Source organism: Oncorhynchus keta, unplaced genomic scaffold (assembly GCF_023373465.1).
Source record: "Oncorhynchus keta strain PuntledgeMale-10-30-2019 unplaced genomic scaffold, Oket_V2 Un_contig_9417_pilon_pilon, whole genome shotgun sequence".
Lineage (NCBI taxonomy): Eukaryota > Metazoa > Chordata > Actinopteri > Salmoniformes > Salmonidae > Oncorhynchus > Oncorhynchus keta.
This window is the reverse complement of record NW_026290530.1, coordinates 122,501-134,267: the sequence shown is the minus strand read 5'-3', so window position 1 is coordinate 134,267 and position 11,767 is coordinate 122,501. Positions and strand designations below refer to the sequence as shown.

At 41.5% G+C, this 11,767-nt stretch overlaps 1 pseudogene; it reads left to right on the top strand.

Annotated features, from left to right (window-relative positions):
• Positions 1–1,798: 1,798 nt before the first annotated feature.
• LOC127927105 (NACHT, LRR and PYD domains-containing protein 3-like) lies at positions 1,799–11,315 on the top strand (annotated as a pseudogene).
• The last annotated feature ends 452 nt before the right edge of the window (positions 11,316–11,767 follow it).

The window sequence follows — 11,767 nt, the reverse complement described above, 5'->3', positions numbered from 1 at the left end:
GTCACATACACAGGGTTAGCAGATGTTATTGGTCAGATACACAGGGTTAGCAGATGCTATTGGTCACATACACAGGGTTAGCAGATGTTATTGGTCACATACACAGGGTTAGCAGATGTTATTGGTCACATACACAGGGTTAGCAGATGTTATTGGTCACATACACAGGGTTAGCAGATGTTATTGATCACATACACAGGGTTAGCAGATGTTATTGGTCACATACACAGGGTTAGCAGATGTTATTGGTCACATACACAGGGTTAGCAGATGTTATTGGTCACATACACATGGTTAGCAGATGTCATTGGTCACATACACATGGTTAGCAGATGTCATTGGTCACATACACAGGGTTAGCAGATGTTATTGGTTACATACACAGGGTTAGCAGATGTTATTGGTTACATACACATGGTTAGCAGATGTTATTGGTTACATACACATGGTTAGCAGATGTCATTGGTCACATACACAGGGTTAGCAGATGTTATTGGTCACATACACATGGTTAGCAGATGTTATTGGTCACATACACATGGTTAGCAGATGTTATTGGTTACATACACAGGGTTAGCAGATGTTATTGGTTACATACACATGGTTAGCAGATGTTATTGGTTACATACACATGGTTAGCAGATGTCATTGGTCACATACACAGGGTTAGCAGATGTTATTGGTCACATACACATGGTTAGCAGATGTTATTGGTCACATACACATGGTTAGCAAATGTTATTTACAATGGCTGCCTTGTTCAGGGGCAGTTTTTTACCTTGTCAGCTCAGGGATTTGATCTAGCAACCTTTCGGTTACTGGCCAACACTCTAACCACGAGGCTACCTGCCACCTCTACACTCTAACCACGAGGCTACCTGCCACCTCTACACTCTAACCACGAGGCTACCTGCCACCTCTACACTCTAACCACGAGGCTACCTGCCACCTCTACACTCTAACCACGAGGCTACCTGCCACCTCTACACTCTAACCACGAGGCTACCTGCCACCTCTACACTCTAACCACGAGGCTACCTGCCACCTCTACACTCTAACCACGAGGCTACCTGCCACCTCTACACTCTAACCACGAGGCTACCTGCCACCTCTACACTCTAACCACGAGGCTACCTGCCACCTCTACACTCTAACCACGAGGCTACCTGCCACCTCTACACTCTAACCACGAGGCTACCTTCCGCCACAGACATACTTATCACTTGTTTACATAATTATTATACATAAATCATTGCCAAAAGCACAAGACATACTGTTGCATGTAGGTCTACATTATTTATCGAATTGATCATATAGAAATGTGAAACATTATTTTTAACTACTACAAAGCAATTACATGTGGCGCAGGAACCACTGACTCACTGCATTATTCTATAGTATTATCAAGACACCTGCTGTTAACTCTTAACTACTTAGGACAGCTCACCAGGTGTCCTAAATATCTACCGACTAGGTGGGACTAGAGACTTCATGCATAGCTTTAATTTATACCCATAAGTGTCAAATGTGTTTATTCTCAGCACTTATACGACCAATGTTGTACTCTGAGACGCTTTGTGGGTATGGTCCCAGATCTCAACATATTGTTATAAAAAAACATAGAATGTTTGTTTTACATAATAATAAAAAATGATAAAAAATGAATATTACTAATGTAACCCACTGTAAAGACTGGGTTTAGTTGATTGTGTTGCACTGATCATGTCCGCGTTCTGGAACCGTCCGCGTCCCCGTACAGAACCGTCCGCGTCCCCGTTCGGTGTGGCGCCAAGCCGGTTACGCGCAGAGTGGACTGAGGTGATCTTGGGGAATAACGACGGAGTTTGTTTTAGTGTTGAGACACCGAAGTTTATTGTTCAATTTGCTTTTTTCTTTACGGTCAGGGACAGTATGAGTGTAGCCAGATCCTTTTCACTCTCTGTCCTTGTTTCATTTTGTGGTTCACCGGATTCATCATCATCATCGAGACGAGGGACAGACGAACGACCTGCTAACTAACCAAGCTAGTCGGTACAGCTCGGTAAGCTAGCTAGTTACTCTACCAGCAGCATCCTAGTTATCCTAGCTAGTCGGTACAGCTCGGTAAGCTAGCTAGCTACTCTACCAGCAGCATCCTAGTTACCATAGCTACTCTACCAGCAGCATCCTAGTTACCATAGCTACCACTACATCATCACCGGCTGTCTGCATTTCTTGTGGACCGATGGAGCTCCCCGGTTGTTTCTTCCACCTGTTAAATCCCGGTGAGGCTCGTTGACGGATGCTGGCTACCTCTGTCCGGTTCTCCTCTCTTCACTAGATGGATGGTAACTTTAGTGTTTAACCCCTCTGTGTCCAAGGACCGAACTTTTGAATATTATTTTCAGGGCGCCTCAATAGCAGGTATTGAACCCCGGGTAAATAATCACTAGTCAGAACCTCAACCTCAGTAAACATTCATTATAACAATCATCTTAATATCTGATATTGTGAGTAAACAACCTCGAGAGTGCGTCTTCCAGCCCTCCAATAAATTACATCATTCAACCCTCCCGGTTAGTAAATTTACCTCAACATCCCCCGGAGAAGCAGAGTAACGACACCAGCCTTTTAGCGGGGCTGACAGACTGACTACAACGCTCGCGACGCTAAATTGAATTTCGTCATAAAAAATGACACACTGCTCGCGCCATTAACTAACGTCTGGAAGTCAGTTATATTTGTGAAACTCTTCTTATGTTTCCCATCTGAGCTCAGAGTAGATGAGAGATGTAATGTTTGTCTCTGTTGTGTTGAAGCCCAATCAAGCAGGAGAGACCAGCCTCCCCTGTTCCCAGCTGTGTGTCCATGAAGAGTGACCGGTCTATGGATCTACCTATAAAGTTTAGAGAGGGAGACTTTTCTACTGAACAAAGGTAAGAAGAACTCATGGGTCCTGGTCAGTGAGTTAAACAACACTGTCTCTAGTCATTTCTCCTCCCATTTTCCCATTTATTGTTGTTGTTTTCATAATCCATAGGCTCATCCTTTTGTCCATTTTCATAGTCCTAAAACAATATTAAACAAACACAACATTCCCTCCCTGTGTGTGTGTGTGTGTGTGTGTGTGTGTGTGTGTGTGTGTGTGTGTGTGTGTGTGTGTGTGTGTGTGTGTGTGTGTGTGTGTGTGTGTGTGTGTGTGTGTGTGTGTGTGTGTGTGTGTGTGTGTGTGTGTGTGTACTCCCTGGATGAGGAGATGTAATCTCATGTTTTGTCCACAGAAACCAACAGGAGAGATCAGAGTCAGAGATTCTCAGTGGTCAGTCTTCCCAGAGTCATCAAACAGACCTGGCCTCCATATTCAGTGTATGTGGTCCTGTTATGTACATTTGTTTTTGTTTACCTTAAGTAAAGTTGATCTGTCAATCATTCATTAATGTGTTAATGAGAAAGCATTTCTTCTCTTGCTTAACTTATTTACTTTATTTATTTCAGTTGCTTGAAGAGAAAATTATGACATTTGTGAAGAACGAGCTGAAGATGTTCAAGAGGATTCTTAGTCCAGAACTCCCAGAAGGCTTTGAGAGTCAGAAGCAGGATAAGGAAGTGGTGGATGCTGAAGATGAGAAGCAGGAGAGCAGTGCCAGAGAGGCAGCTCTGAAGATCACACTGCACATCCTGAGGAAAATGAACCAGAATGAGCTTGCTGACACACTGGAGAAATGTAAGATCTGTTTGCCTCATGTTGAATGATGTTTTATAACATTTAAAAGATGTAGCTAAAGTACAGCTAAAGTAGCTGTGTAACTCAATGATATTGTAGCAGCTTAACACAACACCTAGATGTGAATAATTTAATAAACAAACGTGACCTCATCAAGTAGCAGCAGGGATGTGTTGTGGACACTAAGGACAATGATTAATTTAGAGAGAGATTGAGAACAACATTAATAATACCATCAATAATACCAATAATAATATAATCAGTCTCACCAGTCTGTAACTCATTATAAAAACTTTTACAGATTTAGACAGTCAGTTAAGATAATAAATGATTATAATGTACAACTTTATAACAGTCCTACAATACTGTAGACATTAAAACATACGTAACATTAATATCCTCTGTGTTATTTCTAGATGCAGATGAGCTTGCTGAGATTTGCCAACGTGAACTCAAATCTAATCTAAAGAAGAAGTTTCAATGTGTATTTGAGGGGATCGCTAAACAAGGAAACCCAACACTTCTCAATAAGATCTACACAGAGCTCTACATCACAGAGGGTGGAACAGGAGAGGTCAATAATGAACATGAGCTGAGACAGATTGAGACAACAACCAGGAAACAAGCAAGACCAGAGACTGCAATCAAATGTAACGACATCTTCAAACCCTTAACTGGACAAGACAAACGTATCAGAACTGTGCTGACAAAGGGAGTCGCTGGCATTGGAAAAACAGTCTCTGTGCAGAAGTTCATTCTGGACTGGGCTGAAGGAAAAGCAAATCAGGATGTCCAATTTGTATTTTCATTCCCTTTTCGGGAGCTGAATTTGATGAAAGGGGACAAACACACTTTCATTGAACTTCTTAATCACTTCTCAATGGAAACCAAACAATCAGGAATCTCCATCTACAACAAGTACAAAGTTCTGTTCATCTTTGATGGTCTGGATGAGTGCCGACTGCCCCTAGACTTCCAGAAGAACAAGATCTGTTGGGACGTCACAGAGTCAACCTCAGTGGATGTTCTGCTGACAAATCTCATCAAGGGAAATCTGCTTCCCTCTGCTCTCCTCTGGATAACTACCCGACCTGCAGCAGCCAATAAGATCCCTTCAGGGTGTGTTGACCAGGTGACAGAGGTACGAGGGTTCAATGACCCACAGAAGGAGGAGTACTTCAGGAAGAGATTCAGTGATGAGGACCTGGCCAGCAGAATCATCTCACACATAAAGACATCAAGGAGCCTCCACATCATGTGCCACATTCCAGTCTTCTGTTGGATTTCTGCAACAGTCCTTGAACACATGCTGAAACATAAGAGAGAAGAGATGCCCAAGACTCTGACTGAGATGTACACACACCTTGTGGTGTTTCATACCAAACAGAAGAATGAAAAGTATCTTGGGAAAGAAGAGACAGGTCCACACTGGAATAAAGAGAGCATTCTGTCACTGGGAAAACTGGCTTTTCAACAGCTTGTGAAGGGCAATCTGATTTTCTATGAAGAAGACCTGAAAGAGGCTGGCATTGATGTCAATGAAGCCTCAGTGTACTCAGGATTGTGCACACAGCTCTTTAAAGAGGAATGTGGCTGTACCAGGACAAGGTGTACTGCTTTGTTCATCTGAGCATTCAGGAGTTTCTGGCTGCTGTATATGTGTTCCTCTCATTCATCAACAACAATGAGAATCTAATGGACGAACTGCAAACAAACAACAAGCCTGAAGTTACTTTCTACAAGAGTGCTGTGGATAAAGCCTTACAAAGTGAGACGGGAAACCTGGACCTTTTCCTCCGCTTCCTTCTGGGCCTCTCACTGGAGTCCAATCAGAAGCACTTACGAGGTCTACTGACAAAGACAAGAAGCAGCTTACAGAGCCATGAACAAACAGTCAAGTACATCAAGAAGAAGATCAGGGAGAATCCCTCTCCAGAGAGGAGCATCAATCTGTTCCACTGTCTGAATGAACTGAATGACCATTCTCTAGTGGAGGAGATCCAAAGATACCTGAGATCAGGAAGTCTCTCAGAACACAAACTGTCACCTGCACAGTGGTCAGCTCTGGTCTTTGTGTTGCTGACTTCAGAAAAGGAGCTGGATGTGTTTGACCTGAAGAAATACTCCAGATCAGAGGAAGGTCTTCTGAGGCTTCTGCCAGTGGTCAAAGCCTCCAGAGCTGTTCTGTGAGTAAATAAAATGACATATAAGAACTAATCATCAGGAAGAAATATTCAGTTGATCAAAAATATGTATTATAATATTGAATAATATTGTTATTTTGAAAAACATATGAATAAATGATTTTCACATTAGTATAACAACATGACCATACAATTCTAGGAGACGGAAGATGAATATATGCTGTTTGAGAGAATAAACCAAATGCATCTGCCATTGTCCTTCTACACTACTGCTGTTAAATTAACAGTGTGTTTGTGAAGTCATGATGATCTCTTTGCAGGCTGTCAGACTGTGGAGTCACAGAGGAAGGCTGTGCTTCTCTGGTCTCAGCTCTGAGGTCAAACCCCTCACACCTGAGAGAGCTGGACCTGAGTAACAATGACCTGAAGGATTCAGGAGTGAAGCTGCTCTCTGATGGACTGGGGAATCCCCACTGTAAACTGGAGACTCTGAGGTCAGTATTCCTGTAGTTGGTCAACAAGTGATAACTGTTCCCAGATCCACATGTGTTTACCAGACACCATATGTGTTTGGACAGTGAAGATTACAGTTTAAATTTGGTGCTGTGCTCCAGCATTTTCGATTTGAGATAGAATGTTTCAAATTAGGAGACAGTACAGAGTGTCACCTTTTATTTAAAGGTATTTTCATACATATATATTTTTGTTTATAAATCTAAAACACTTTCATTATTATTCTCCCATTTGATTAATCATAATCTTTTGGATCAATTATTTTTGTCATAAGTTTAGTATTTAGTCCCATATGTTCATGCCTGCAGTGACCAAATACTAAACTTTTGACTACTTTAATAGACTATTAATTTGCAGTTTGTCAGAATGTGTTTTGGATGTTCTTCCTAATGGGGGACTAAATGGTGAATAAAGTGCTTTTATTTCACTAAATGGTGAAACAGATATGTAAAGCCTATGTTTCATGCATGTCAACATTCATGTGGATCCTCCCTAAGTTTGTTTTAATTACTGCTTTAGCACACTCTGCTAACCCTGATGTCCTTGAGTGTCTGAATCCTGGCTCAAAGAAGACCACCTGTTAAATGGTGAGAGGTTAGTATGTTTTTTTAGCCTCTGATATAACTTGGTAATGGGGAGGAGTTAGCATGTTTTGTTGTAGCTCTGTTAGATAGCCTGAGAAAGTATGTTTTGTCATAGTCTCTTCAGGTAATGGTGAAACAGTTAGAACTATGTTTTGAAAATGTCTCTGTTAGAATGGTAGTTAGCATGTTTTGTTGTAGCCTCTGTTATTGGTAATGGTGAGCTTATCATGTTTTGTTGTAGTTTGTTATTGGTAATGGTGATCTAGCTTAGATGTTTTTACGTTGTACCTCTGGGATATGGTAATGGTGAGAGTCCTACAATGTTTTGCTTGTGCCTCAATCTCACACAAATGGTGAAGGTTACCAGGTACAACCCTTATTTGTAAACAAGGGCACCCTCATAGACGTCATCCTGACCAACTAGCCTCTGTTATTATTGGTAGTTCTGTTATTGGTCCATGGAGAACAAGTTAGCATGTTTCCCAGTTGTACTCTCTGTTACTGGTAATGGTGAGAGGTTAGATGTTTTGTTGTAGCCTCTTTATTAAGGTATTTCTGAGAGGTTAGTATGTTTTGTTGTTGCTCTCTGTTACCAAATGGTGAGCTAGGTTATCATGTTTTGTTGTTCTCTCTGTTACCCAAATGGTGAGAGGTTAGCATGTTTTGAAAGTAGTCTCAAAATTGGTAATGGTGAGAAATCATGTTTTGTTGTACTCTGTTACAATGGTGAGAGGTTAGCATGTTTTGTTGTAGCCTCTGTTATTGGTAATGGTATTACCATGTTTTGTTGTAGTCTCTGTTTCATTGGTAATGGATCCCCAGGTTAGCATGTTTTGTTGTAGTCTCTGTTATTGGTAATGGTGAGAGGTTAGCATGTTTTGTTGTAGACTCTGTTATATCCATCCTGAGAGGTGCCTATCTAAGGTCTTGATTAAAGGTATGTTTTGTTGTAGTCTCTGTTATTGGTAATGGTGAGACCATTAGCATGTTTCGTTGTAGCCTCTGTTGTGCAATGGTGAGTTTCAGCATGTTTTGTTGTAGTCTCTGTTAAATGATATCATAATGGTGAGATCGATAAAAGATGTTTTTTGTAGTCTCTGTCTTCATGGTGAGAGGTTAGCATGTTTTGACTCTGTAATCCTCATATTCTTAATGGTGAGACTCAGTTAGCATGTTTTGTTTCCAATGATATGCCTGGTTCACAAATTACTTTGCAGACAGAGTTCAGTGTGTCAACTCGGAGAGGCATGCTGTCACGGTCCTATGGCAGTCTCTATGGGGGTGCCACAGGGTTCAATCCATGGGCCTCAAAAAATTTTCTCTGTATATATCAATGATGTTGCATCTTGCTGCCTGTGCATCTGGGCACTCACAGATAATGGCTTTGAAGTTTGAAACTTTTATCTTTTCTTTCCAAACATCTGCTATATAAGCAGCTAACTGATCGCTGCAGCTGTAAAACATAGTCTTTTTATCGGTAAAAATAGCCCCCCATTTTCACCTACCTCATCCCCATACTGTTTTTATTTTTTAAAAATTCTGCTCTTTTGCAAAACAATATTTGTGTACATTACCATTGATCATTTATCAGCTCCAGTGTAATTTGCAAAATTGTAATTTTTTCGCCAACCTTTTCCTCAAAAAACTTTTGCATTCAATGTATATAGACTCCCCTTTTTTCTAACTGTGTTATTGACTTGTTTATGAGGAGACTCCATGTGTAAAATCTGTGTTGTCTGTTCACACTGAAAGCTTTATCTTGGCCAGGAGCAGTTGCAAATGAGAACTTTTCTCAACAGCCTGTTTGGTTAAAAAACCCCGAAAAAATTTAAAAATTTAAAACTTTAAATACCCTCAAATAAAAGGTGACATTATATACTGTCACCTCAGAATCAAACATTTGATCTCAAATCCAAAATGTTGGTGTACAGAGAAACATTTAAAATGTTAGTTTCACTGTCTAAATAGATATGGTGTGGACTGTATACTCAACACAATCTAAATGCTGACACCTTTGTCTAAATAGATATGGTGTGGACTGTATACTCAATACAATCTAAATCTGATAGCTCACTGTCTAAATAGATATGGTGAACACTGTATACGTCAAAAATCTAAATCATTCCTCACTGTCTGTCTTTTGACTGATTCATCTTTTTAAACTGGTCTGGTCAGTCTACTCAGTTCTGTGGCACTATATATTTCTTTCTCTTGGGAAAACAGGCAATACTTTGATCATTTATAATAATGATATGTTAATTTATTAATAGATATTGCAGCTTTCAGGACACTGATATATCTGAATATGTTGAAAATATATACTGTCACTATTCTCACCACCAAGAATATCAGTGTGATTTTAATATGATTTGACTCTTTGCAGGCTGTCAGGCTGTCTAGTCACAGAGGAAGGCTGTGCTTCTCTGGTCTCAGCTCTGAGGTCAAACCCCTCACACCTGAGAGCTGGACCTGAGCTACAATCACCCAGGAGACTCAGGAGTCAGACTGCTCTCTGCTGGACTGGAGGATCCACACTGCAGACTGGAGAAACTCAAAATATGTAGAGGGTTTATGTCAATGTTCATATCAGACATGTTTGACTTATCAGGCTGGTTAAGACAAGCATTCTTACCACTCACTTGGACAAAATATGCTGACTGGGTGTGAGTGTGTGTACTGTGTACAAGTGTGTTCCTATGTATGTGTAAATAAACACACACTGGAACTGTACACACACACACACACACAACTGACACACACACAAACACACTGGACATATGGACTGTGTACACAATACACACTGGACACTGACACCGCACCTGACAAACACATACTGGACACAAACACACACACTGGACACACACAAACACTGGACACACTCACACACACAACACACACACTGGACACACACAATCTGGACACACTCACTGTCTACACACACACACATGCTGGACACACACAGACAAACATTGACCGTGATGTCACGTCTAAATAGATATGGTGTGGACTGTATACGTGCGTGCAATCTAAATGTGATACCTCACTGTCTAAATAGATGTGGTGTGGTTCTGTGTATTCCTCAATGACTGTCTGTCCTTCTGCTTACTGCTACAGCGTGGAACATGGTGGAGAGAACAGAATGAAATCTGGACTTAGAAAATGTGAGTGTTGACTGCTGTGAAGAATTTGACTAAGAATAAGTCTTAATTCAAGTTAAGTCAAAGTCAAAGACCACCATCATTACTGACTTGGTCATATTAAATATCAGCTGTAGTTCTACAGAAGCAGAAATCAACACAAAGTTTATAAAGAGTTGCTCACTGACAATGTGTGTTTGTGTGTGTGTACATACGAAATGTGTCTAAATGTGTGTACCTCACTGTGTGTGTGTGATATGTGTGTGGACTGTTCTGTTACATTAAAATGTGTGTTTGTGTTTATGCATGTGTGTGTGTGTGTGTGTGTGTGTGTGTGTGTGTGTGTGTGTGTGTGTGTGTGTAAACTGTGTGTGTGTGTGTGTGTGTGTGTGTGTGTGTGTGTCTAATTCATGGGAATAAGTGTGTTTTATATTACCATACAGTATAACATATGATCATTCAACAAGTCTCAAGTTACCTTAACTTCTCCTTTTGATACCTAGAAACATCTACATTAAATGAATTAGTGAAAAGTGAGTTAACATTCTAATGTGAATGATGATGATTTCTAATATTGTGTCTGGTTTCATCCATCAGATGTCTGTGATCTCACACTGGACCTAAACACAGTAAACAGACACCTCTCTCTGTCTGAGGAGAACAGAAAGGTGACATGTAGGACAGAGGAGCAGCCGTATCCTGATCACCCAGAGAGATTTGAGGACTGTGGACAGGTGCTGTGTAGAGAGGGTCTGACTGGGCGCTGTTACTGGGAGGTAGAGTGGAGTGGAAGAGGGGCTGATATAGGAGTGACATATAAAGGAATCAACAGGAGAGGAAGGGTTGAGGACTGTTGTCTTGGACACAATGACAAGTCCTGGAGTCTGTACTGCTGTGACAACAGTTACTCTGCCTGTCACAATTATAATCCCACTACCATAGACGTCCCCTCCTCCAGCTCCCACAGAGTAGGAGTGTATCTGGACTGGCCAGCCGGCACTCTGTCCTTCTATAGAGCCTCCTCTGACACACTGACCCACCTGATCACATTCACCTCCACATTCACTGAGCCCCTCTACCCAGGGTTTCATCTTTGGGGTGTTGGTGACTCAGTGTCCCTAAAATAACATGACACACACACACACACAATAATAACCTGTAAATAATACACACACTGGATACACACACACACTGGACTCTCACACACACACACACACACACACACACACACACACACACACACACACACACACACACACACACACACACACACACACACACACACACACACACACACACACACTGGATACACACACACACTGGACTGACACACACAGACACACACTGGACAAACACACACACACTGGACACACACACTGGACACACACACACACACACACACACACACACACACACACACACACACACACACACACACACACACACACACACACAAACACAACACCCCCACACACACACACACTGGACAAACACACACACACACACACACACACACACACTGGACACACACACACTGTACACACACACACACTGGACACACACACACTGTACACACACACACACTGGACACACACACACACACTGGACACACACACACACACACACTGGACACACACACACACTGGACACACACACACACACACACAAACTGGACACACACACACA